The sequence below is a fragment of the Scyliorhinus canicula genome, chromosome 1 (genome assembly GCF_902713615.1).
Source record: "Scyliorhinus canicula chromosome 1, sScyCan1.1, whole genome shotgun sequence".
Classification (NCBI taxonomy): Eukaryota; Metazoa; Chordata; class Chondrichthyes; order Carcharhiniformes; family Scyliorhinidae; genus Scyliorhinus; species Scyliorhinus canicula.
The window spans coordinates 191,317,729-191,329,468 of record NC_052146.1 but is presented as its reverse complement, the minus strand read 5'-3'; positions in this window follow the sequence as shown (position 1 = coordinate 191,329,468).

Here is an 11,740-nt window from a genome sequence, read left to right as displayed (position 1 = left end):
CCCCCCCCCCCCCCCCCACCCCCGGACCCCGGAGCCCGCCCCCGCCGCCAGTCCCACCGGTCAGGTAAGTGTTTTGATTCCCGCTGGCGGGAGAGGCTTGACAGCGGCGGGACTTCGGCCCATCGTGGGCCGGAGAATCGCGGGGGGGGGGGGCGCCGACCGGCACGGAGTGATTCCCGCCCCCGCCGAATCTCTGGTGGTGGATAATTCGGGACACGGCGGGGACGGAATTGACGCTGGCCCCCGGTGATTCTCCGACCCGCCGGGGGGTCGGAGAATCCCGCCCCAGGTCTCCAATTTCGGCAGCTTTGAGTCCCTCCATGCTAGCAGTATGCGCCTCCGGGCTACCAGGGAAGCAAAGGCCAGAACATCTGCCTCTTAACTCTTCCTGGATTCCCGGATTCTGAGATACCCCAAAAATCGCCACTTCTGGACTCATTGCCACAATCATATTTAATAGCGTGGGAATGGCATCGGCAGACCCCTGTCAAAATCCCCTCAGTTTTGGACATGCCCAGAACATGTGGACATGGTTCGCTGGCCCCCCCCACACATTTCGCACATCTGTCCTCCACCCCAAAGAATCTGCTCATCCGGACCACTGTCATATGAGCCCAGTGAACAACCTTAAACTGGATGAGCCTGGCACATGTTGTGGACGCGTTGACCCTTCCTAGCGCGTCCGCCCACAGACCCTCCTCCATCTCAACCCCAGCTCCTCCTCCCACTTAAGCTTCAGCTCCTCGATCTGCATCTCCTCCGACCCCATAAGCTCTTTATATATATACGAGACCGTCCCCTCCCTATCCATCCACCCTATCCACCCTATCCTGAATCCCCCTTAACGGCAGGAGTGGGAAGTTTGGCACCTGCCACCGCAAAAGTCCCGCACCTGTAAATACCGGAGATCATTCCCTCCAGCCAACGCAAACTTCTTCTCCAGCTCCTTCATACTCGGGAAGCTTCCTTCTATGAACAAGTCACCCATCCTCTCTATTCCCAGCTCTCTGCCAAATATGGAATCCCCCATCCATCCTCCCCAGGGCAAACCTATGGTTATCGCAGATTGGGGACCACACCGAAGCCCCCTCTGCCCCCACATGTCTCCTTCACTGCCCCCAGATTCTAAGGGTCGCCACCATCACTGGACTGAGGGAGTAACGTGCCGGTGGGAACGGGAGGGGCGCCGTCACCAGTGTCCCTAAACTTGTGCCCTTACATGAGGCTCCCTCCATGTGCACCCAGGCTGGCTCTCTCCCCCCCCCCCCCCCCCCCCCCCCCACCACCACCAGCCACTGCCTCACCATGGCTCTGTTGGCCGCTCAGTAGTAATTACTGAAATTCGGCAGCGCCAACCCACCATTTTCCCGATTCCGTTCGAGCATTGCCCTCTTCACCTGTGGGGGCTTCCCCCCCCCCCCCCCACACAAAGCCCACAATAATCTTATGAATCCGCTTGAAAAAGGTATGCAGGATGAAAATGGGGAGGCACTGGAAAACAAAGAGAAACCTCGGGAGGACCGTCATTTTTAACGACTGCCCCCTACCCGCCAGAGACAGCGGGAACACATCCCATCTCCGGAAATCCTCCTTCATCTGGTCCACCAGGTTCAATTTGTGTAGCCCGTCCCAATCCCGCGCCACCTGAATACCCAAGTATCTAAAACTGTCCTCCACCACTCTGGACAGTAGTTCCCCCAACCGCCTCTCCTGGCCCATTCCCTGCACCACAAACAGCTCGCTCTTCCCCATATTGACCTTGTAACCCGAAAACCGGCTGAATTCCCCTAGGATCCCCATAATTTCCCCCATCCCCTCCATTGGGTCAGAGACGTGTAGCAGCAAGTCATCCACATACAACAAGACTCTGTGTTCCACTCCCCTCCCCCCGGACCAGCCCCTTCCAGGCCCTTGAGGCCCTAAGAGCAATCGCCAGCGGCTCTATCGCCAGTCTCGTCCCCCGGTGTAGTCTGAAAGATTCCAATGTCGTCCTATTTGTCTGTACACTAGCTACCGGCGCCCGGTACAGCAACCTAACCCAGTCAATAAAGCCCCTCCCACACCCGAACCGCTCCAGCATCTCCCATAAATAATCCCACGCGACCCGGTCGAACGCTTTTTCCGTGTCCATCGCAACCACCACTTCTACAGCCTACTATAAAAGTCCTGAAAGGTCTTGCTCACCCTCTCCGAGTCCCCAACTAAGTTCCCATCCCCATCAACCACTTTCCCTATTTCCCTAGCTGCCTCCCTTTTTCTGAGCTGCTGTGCAAGCAAATAATGGTGTTGGTCTTCATGCGTGACCCACAAGTGCGCCGGGTACAGCAGGCCGAACTTCACCTGCTTCTTAAAGAAGATCGCCTTGACTTGGTTGAAGCCTGCCCGCTTCCTCGCCACCTCCATGCTCAGGTCTTGGGACACCCGCAGGATGCTGTTGTCCCACTCACAACTCCGCGTACGCTTCGCCCACCACAGAATATATTCCTTATCCAGGAACCTGTGGAATCTCACCACCATCGCACTTGGAGGTTCCCCTGCCCGCGGCTTCCTGGCAAGCCCCCGATACGCCCTGTCCACCTCCAGCGGTCGGGGGAACGCCCCTTCGCCAAGCAGCTTTTTGAACATACCTGCTACGTATGCCCCTGCATCTGCTCCCTCAGTTCCCTCAGGAAGCCCGACGATTCTTAGATTCTGTCGGCAGGACCGGTTCTCAAGGTCTTCCACCTTTTCCAAGAGTCATTTCTGCTGTTCCTGAAGCATCCCCACCTCCTGCTCCACAGCTGTTTGGTGCTCCTCTTGTTGCAGCCGCGCCTTCTCCACCTTCTGAATCGCCCGGTGCTGGGCGTCCGGTATGCTTTCCAGGCGGTCAATTGACTCCTTGATCAGGTCCAAACATTCCCGCTTCTGTCTGGCGAAACCATCCTGGATGGCCCGCATCATTGGGTCCACTGCACTCTGAGCTGCCACCCTAGGGGTCTGCCCCTCGGCCATACTGACTCCCGTTCCAACTTCCACACCACTCACTACTGGCTTCTTGTTCCTGCCCTTTCGCACGCTTCTAATCCTTTTTTCCATAAACCAATGTGAGGAAACCGTGCCCAGCTGCCTCAGCCAACAAATCTTCCGATTAAAATTGAAGAAATGTCCGGGGGAAAGGTCCAAAAGCCCAACCAGAGCAGGAGCTACCAAATGTGCGACCTACTCCTCCATAGTCGCCACCGGAAGTCATGAAAGTGTTTTTAATGACAAACTGTTCATACACGTGCCCTAGCCCCTATAACTAACCTGTGTCCTGCACCCATGCCAACTTACTCAGTGTCTAATTTTCTGGCCTTACGGGCCCTATGACTACGCCGAGGTGCTTCCCCAGATGGTACAGCAGAACTGGAGGCAGACTCCTGTGACTCCTGCCCTGTGACTTTGGTCCCCTTTGACGGCCGTTTCCTGGGGTGGCCCGGCCTGGATGGGCCAGGCTGCACCTCGGGCAAGCGGGATGGCGTGCTGCTTGGACACGTGGAGGGGAGGAGAGAGGCCCTGTACCCCGAACACGGCCGTATGGTCACAGCCAACACCAGCCGGCGCCTGTGGAGGGAGGTGGGAGATGCTGTCAGCGCCGTGGGCATAACCCCCAGGACAGGCAACCAGTGCCACAAGAAGGTCGATGACCTAGTCAGGGCAGCCAGGGTGAGTACCCCCCACTGTGCCCATGGCACCAACCCCCCACACATGTGGCACTACCTCCCCCTCCGCATGATGCCCACTTCCCGCATTGCACTGTGTCTCTGCTGTTGCCGTCTATTTAACAGTGGCGCGGCGTCAATGATGCTGGGCTCGACGCCGGAGACGTTCGCGCCACTTTTTTTGACCCCGGCGTCAGAACTTAGCGTGGGATCGGAGAATCCCGGCCATGGTTTCTGTTTTCTGTACAGAATTTGCCCTTTTAAAATGGAATATATCCTTTCCAATTCTTGTCCAGTTTTGCTCAGGTTTGTTTGTTCAGCTGATGAGTTGCAACTTGAGATCATTCCAGGGCTCCAGCAGGGACGTGTGTGAAATGGCACAAGCTACAATGCACATGTACATCTGTGATGCCAAGGATGCCCTGTTTGCCCAGATAGTGAATATATAAACTTTGACATGGAACAAGCTCAACAAGATTCTCTGCCATTGACGGGATGCCCCAGGTCCAGGGACTCATAGAGGCACACATGTCGCTTTACGCTCACCGGTCTGTTTGGGAGTGACCAACATAAATAGAAAGGAGTTCCACTCCCTGAACATCCAGTTAGTGTGCGCCTACCAGATGTGGATCTGTGATAAACACAGGTTTTCACCGTCAAGGCTGGATGCAATGTACAGGATATGGAGGAGAAGAGGGGTTGAGAGGTTCAGGGATTTATTTGTGGAAGGTAGGTTTGCGAGTCTAGAGGAGATGAAGGAGAAATTTTAACTACCGCGAGCGAGTGCAATCAGCTATTTGCAGGTGAGGAACTTTATTCGGAAAGAGTTGTCCTAGTTCCCCCAGTTGCCGAGACCCACACTGAAAGATGGAGCCTCCCCAGGTCTGCATTGCCCAATCTTGGGGCCGGTCTTCTTGGCGGCATGGCTGGAGCTGACTAGGGTTGGTTGTTCAAGTGCTGTTTAAGTGCTGTTCGACCCTGTTAGTGGGCTGGTGAGCGTGATGCCGGCAAATCGGCTGGCGAGCCTTCATTTGCAATCAGAAGCCTCTGGGACCTCATTAAGTGGACTAATTAATGTTGAATGTCATTGCCGGCCTCCCTGGACCGAGCGCCAGGAAACTTGCAGCAGTTCACGCTCCTGACCACACTTAGATATCTTTCCGGAGAATCGTGTCCAATATCTCCAATTTATTATATCCAAACATCTTCTGATGATTGACCAATGTCCTTAACTCCGAATTCTAAGGTTGGAAAGGGGCCTCTTCTTTTTTCTAAATAATATTTTTATTAGAGGCATATTCAAGTGTATAGAGAAAAAAAAAGAGACAGCAACAACATCAATAATCATCAAACACTAACCGGAAGGAGGTCTCTCCATAGATGACACCACAGTGACCGGCTCTATCCACATCTCCTCCTGCTATCTGCAGGAAATCAACAACATCCAGATTTGGCCCAACAGCAGTCGGTAAAGATTATGCCACATTAACTGTCGGGCAATACATTTCTTTTTAACCTGTGACCTTCAATAGCACTGCCATGGAGGGTTAGCTGCAATTGTTTCAGTGCCACTGTCCACTAAATGTTTTTCATTAAGGATAGGGGCAGCACGGTAGCATGGTGGTTAGCATAAATGCTTCACAGCTCCAGGGTCCCAGGTTCGATTCCCGGCTGGGTCACTGTCTGTGCGGAGTCTGCACGTCCTCCCCGTGTGTGCGTGGGTTTCCTCCGGGTGCTCCGGTTTCCTCCCACAGTCCAAAGATGTGCGGATTAGGTGGACTGGCCATGCTAAATTGCCCGTAGTGTCCTAAAAAAAAGTAAGGTTGGGGGAAGGGGGGTTGTTGGGTTACGGGTATAGGGTGGATACGTGGGTTGAGTAGGGTGATCGTTGCTCGGCACAACATCGAGGGCCGAAGGGCCTGTTCTGTGCTGTACTGTTCTATGTTCTATGATAGCGATAATTGCATCATGTCCTTTGACGTAGCCTTTGCACTGTTGTGCCGACTAATTTCCCACCACGCATGGATACATGTTTCGTATGAATTACGAGGGTTGGAGATGCAAATCTGAATGCTGAACTTGCTCTCGATGTTAGGGGTTGTAAAGGCCTGTCGTCACACTAAGGGACAAGAGGAATGTGGCTGTGCCCCGTTGCCTACACCTTAATCCTCCTGGAATCTTGTGGCTATCGTAGAATCTCTATAATGCAGAAGCAGGCCATTTGGCCCATCAAGTCTGCACTGACCCTCTGAAAGAACACCTAATCTAGGGTCAGGACCCCACCCTATCCCTGTAACTCAGTAACCCCACCATACCTTTTGGACAACTAAGGGGCAATTTTAGCATGGCCAATCCACCTGACCTGCACAACCTCCTCGCAAGCATAGTGGTATTGTCGCTGGACTGATAATCCAGAGACCCAAGGTGTTGTTCTGGCGACCTGGGTTTGAATCCCATCATAGCAGATGGTGGAATTTTAATGTAATTTTTAAAAATCTGGAATAAAAATCTAATGAAGACCATAAAACCATTGTCAATTGTCATAAAAACATCTGATTCACTGATGCCCTGTAGAAAAGGAGATATGGCTCCCTCCTACGAGGTATACCACGAGTCCGGTGGTGGCGGCTACCCTCAAGATTTGGGGCAGTGGATGCGACATAGGGGAGAAGTGGGGGGCTCGATGGAGACACCGTTAAGGGGGAACCATAGGTTCGTCCCGGGGAACATTGATGGGGGATTTCAGGGTTGGTACAGAGCGGGCATCAGACAGCTGAGGGACCTGTTTATTGATGGGAGGTTTGCGAGTCTGGGGGAGTTGGAGGAGAAATTTGGGCTCCCCCCGGGGAACATGTTCAGGTATCTGCAGGTAAAGGCATTTGCTAGGCGGCAGGTGGAGGGATTCCCTTCGCTTCCCGCGAAGGGGGTGAGCGACAGGGTGCTTTCGGGGGCCTGGGTCGGAGAGGGGAAGATATCTGATATCTACAAGGTTATGCAGGAGGCGGAGGAGGCGTCAGTAGAGGAGCTGAAAGCTAAGTGGGAGGGGGAACTGGGGGAACAGATCGAAGACGGGACATGGGCTGATGCCCTGGAGAGGGTTAATTCTTCCTCCTCGTGTGCACGGCTTAGCCTCATCCAATTCAAGGTGCTGCACCGGGCCCACATGACTGGGACGAGGATGAGTAGGTTCTTTGGGGGCGAAGACAGGTGTGTCAGGTGCTCGGGGAGTCCAGCGAACCATGCCCATATTGATCTGGGCATGCCCGGCACTGGAGGAGTTCTGGAAGGGGGTGGCGAGGACGGTGTAGTGGTAAAAAATTGGAATTTCTGTAAAAAATTCCAATAAAAATTATATTAAAAAAAAAGAAAAGGAGATATGACTCCAGATCCACAGCAATGTGGTTGACTCTTAGCTGCCTTCTGAAATGGCCTCGCAAGATACTCAGCTCACGAGCAATGGGGAGGCGGTGGCGTAGTGGTATTGTTGCTGGACTAGTAATCGAGAGACCCAGGATAATGCTCTGGGGACCTGGGTTCGCAATTCCAGGTGGTGGAATTTAAACTCAATAAAATATCTGGAACTAAAAGTCTAATGATGACCATGAAACCATTGTTGATTGTCGTAAAAGCCCATTGGGTTCACTAATGCCCTATAGAGAAGGAATTCTGTAATCCTTACCTGGTCTGGCCGACATGTGACTCCAGATCCACAGCAATGTGGTTGCATCTTAAAAAATGCCACTCAGCTTGAGGGAAATTAAGGATGGGTAACAAATGCTGGCCTTGCCTGCGACGCCCACAGTCCATGAAAAAAGATTTTTTAAAAATATGTGTTTGTCAATGCTTAAATTGAGAAACTGCAATGTGAAGCTAATGAGTCTTGCAGTCCCTTGTTAAAGGCAATTGAACTTTTTTCAGGAAGTCTACTTTTCTCTCAGCTCTGACTCCATTTCAATGTTGTGACTCTAAGCATTTTGAGGGTAACCCCTGTTGGGCCAGCCGTGGACTCCTCCCACACTGCCTCAGATGCCTCCTTTGGTGTTTCGCCCCGAACAGGCGCTGGAATGTGGCGACTAGGGGCTTTTCGCAGTAACTTCATTTGAAGCCTACTTGTGACAATAAGCGATTTTCATTTCATTTCATTTCATTTCAAGGAAGTGGTGTTACATTTCTACTTTGAGACCAGATTTGACCCTCCCTCTTTCAGTGTTCCGGGACTTGAATCTTCTGGGAACCTCACATAGATAGACCTCCTTCTTGTTATTCTCCAATCTTCCCCAGTATCCCTATATCCAATTGTTATTGTGGTGGACATTCCAGACCTGCCTCTGAATCCACTGATCACAACACAGTTTCCCTTCCTCCCCCCACTTCCCTCTGCCGAGAAACACACCACAGGGAGACCAGAGAATCTTATCCATTGTCTCTTCGAAGTCACACACCATCCTGATTTGGATATCATCGCTGGGTCAATATCAGAGAATTCCCTGCTGTGGTGAGTATCTGTTTTAAATCTAACTTTTAGTTTTAAATTAAACTTTTAAATGTAAGGTAATTGAAAGTCTGGAGTTCAGAGTTGCTAGATGATCCAAGTGTAGCCATCTGGGATGGCCACTTACAAGAAACATGGATGTTCGCAAAGCCTAAAGGGAAATATGGCCAATGTAAGATTCAGGCAGGCATAGAGCCTGAATGTATATTTGTGAGCTGAGAATCCAGACAGCATCGAAACCCTCAGCCGATTTGCATTTTAATGACCCATCTCCGTAAGACAAAGGACTGGCGCTCAGGTATCCAATACGATTCCAGACATTTCGGCGCCACTCCCCTCAGTAAGGAAGCATGAACAGCAAGGTCAGTGACCGCTTAGAACATGCCCAGCCATCAAGGCACCCGCCCCTTTATTGGCTCAGATCGAAGGCAGTGATCAAGAACTGCCCAATTAATTGGGTCCAATCCTAAGGGCCACCCAAAAGAGCGCGAAAACCCCAAGGATAAAGAGAGACACTGCCGTGTGTTCAATCTCTTTTGGACCAGGCACTCTGGCAACATCTATCTCGAACTGTATCACTACGGCAGCGCCAGCCCCCCCCCCCCCGCTCTTGCGCGGGAAAATAACAACCAGCAAAGGCCCCGCCCCCCATCATCCCGCAGCGCATGAAACCAGAGAAAAGCCCGCATTTGCGCCCTGTCCAACCCCGCCTCCTCTAGGGCAACTCTCATTGCCAGTCCCCACCACCAGATCTCCGCACTCCCAGTTTACCTCCCTGCCCGAACCCGTCCACCAGACCCACACAAAAAGACATAAAGACATCGCCCCAGCCACCCTAAAGCCAACACACATCCTGCATTAAACAGAGATCCCCCCCCCCCTCCAGAGCAAAAATTAAACACAGTTACATTTTCATACAAAACCCCCATCCTTGACCCTCAGTTTGAGTCCAGTTTCTCGGCCTGCACAAAGGTCCACGCCTCCTCCGGGGACTCAAAATAATGGTGCCGATCCTTATAGGTGACCCACAGACGCGCCGGCTGCAACATGCCAAACTTCACACTCCGTCTGTGGAGCACCGCCTTCATCTGGTTGAATCCGGTCCTCCTCTTAACCAACTCCGCACTCCAGTCCTGGAAGATCCGCACCTCCGTGTTCTCCCACTTGCTGCTCCGCTCCCTCTTGGCCCCCCGGAGCACACACTCCCGGTCAACAAACCGGTGAAACAGCACCAACACCGCCCGCGGCGGCTCATTCGGCTTGTGCCTCCTAGCCAGTATTCTTTGGGCCCCCTCCAACTCCAGGGGCCCCTGGAAGGACCCAGCTCCCATCAACGAGTTCAGCATAACGATCACATAGGCCGTCAGGTCCGACCCCTCCAGCCCCTCCGTGAGGCCCAGGATCTGTAAATTCTTCCGCCTCGACCGGTTGTTCAGCTCCTCGAACCGTTCCTGCCACTTTTTATGGAGCGCCTCGTGCACCTCCACCTTCCCCGCGACGGCCGCGGCCTCATCCTCCCTTTCGGAGGCCTGCTGCTGCAGCTCCCGGATTGCAACCCCCTGGGCTGTCTGAGTCTCCATCAGCTCTCTGGTGGTAGCCTTCAGCGACTCCAGCAGCTCCACCTTAAGCTCCTGGAAGCAGCGCAGAAGAGTCGCCTGCTGCTCCTGTGCCCACTGCCTCAGCTTCTCGAGGGCTCCACCGGCCGCCATTTTGTTTCCCTTCCCCCGCTTTTCCAGGGGCGCTGCCACCGCTTTTCTGCTCACCCCACTCCTGGTCCGGACCATAGAACCCTGGGGATCTACTGCAGACCCCTTCCCACGTTGGGAATCGTCGGAAAAGCTCCGTTGGGGGCCCTGAAAAGAGCCCCAAAGTCAGTTTTTAGCGGGAGCTGCCGAACGTGCGGCTTAGCTCCACATAGACGCAACCGGAAGTGTATAAGTTAATCTTGTGTGTCAATAAAGTATTATTGAACTTGAACTAACTAACTGGTTGTTGGGTCTTTGATCGATATCCGGTTGAACCTAGTAGTGGTATAATTTGATACCTGGCGATTCTGAAAGCAATATATCAATATCTAGACAAAAGAAGGGCAACCTAATTGACTGCCATATTTATAGCGAGTAAATATAGCAACACAAGATATTTACATCAATGGTCCTTCCTATTGTGTTCTCTATTTTGCTTTACTTGGATGGCTCGATGCGTTATGTTGAATAAAGAACACAAAGCTTTGTTAACAAACAAAACTATAAATTTATTACACTACTAAGTTTCAATCACATTCCTAAAGTAGAAGTGATGTGGAGATGCCGGCGTTGGACTGGGGTGAGCACAGTAAGGAGTTTTACAACACCAGGTTAAAGTCCAACAGGTTTGTTTCCAACACTAGCTTTCGGAGCACTGCTCCTTCCTCAGGTGAGGCAGGAGCAGTGCTCCAAAAGCTAGTGTTTGAAACAAACCTGTTGGACTTTAACTTGGAGTTGTAAGACTCCTTAAAGTAGAAGGTTTCTCTATCAAACTATGCTATCTCTAACTAGCAGACTTTCTCAAGTACACAACTACTCTCTATCATACCTCACTATCTTATCCAGCTCTCTCCTAACCCGTGACTCCCAGAATCCCCAAAGTCACATGATATATATATATACATATGACTGTTCTGTGGTTCCCTCTAGTGGTAAGAAACATTATCATTAACTTGCTACTCTTCACATCCCAGTCAATATACATATCATTACACTTTCCTGTGTTAGCACTTACAAGGTCAGGGTTGGAAAGGTTATAGCTGTAAAATAGTAGGCAAACCCATTAGCTTACAATTGCAGACAGTAAGTCTGAGGTGAATTGCCCTGAACTTGCTAGAAATGTAAATTATTCCTGTAGTTTCATAGGTCAAAGAACCTGATAAATAATGGATGAAACCAGTAAGCCTAGAAAATGGGCTGTTACCCTCGGTAGCGATATAAATTATTCGTGTAGATCACAGAATCAAAGGGTTATTTTGAAGGTGGAAGAGAATTAGTTTACATTTCTGTTTGCAACATCCCAAAGAATACCACACTGCTGTAGAAATATTATGTTGGAGGTGCTCTTTTGCTTGGATGTGAATGCATTGGAGAGGGTGCAGAATAGATTAGTGACAATTGTTTTGGGTATGAGAGACTTCAGTTCCAGGGATAAATTGGTGAAGCTGGGCTTTTCTCCTTAGTAAAGAGCAGGTTGAGAGGAAATTTGATAGAAGTGTTCAAAATCATGAGGGGTCTTGGACAGAGTATGTGGGAAAAACTGTTTCTACTAGGGAAAGGTTGGGAACAGAGGACACCGTTAAGGTGATTGGCAAAAGAACCAACGATGACATGAGAAAAACCTTTTTTATGCAGCAAGTGGTTAGGATCTGGCATGCACTCCCTGAGAGCATAGTGGGTGCATATTCAATTGTGGCTTTCGAAAAGGAATTGGATAATTATCTGAAGAGAAAACCATTCCCGGGCTTATGTGGAAAGGTCAGGAAAGTGGCACTAGCTGAGTAGCTCTTGTCGACAGCCGACATAGACATGATGAGCTATCC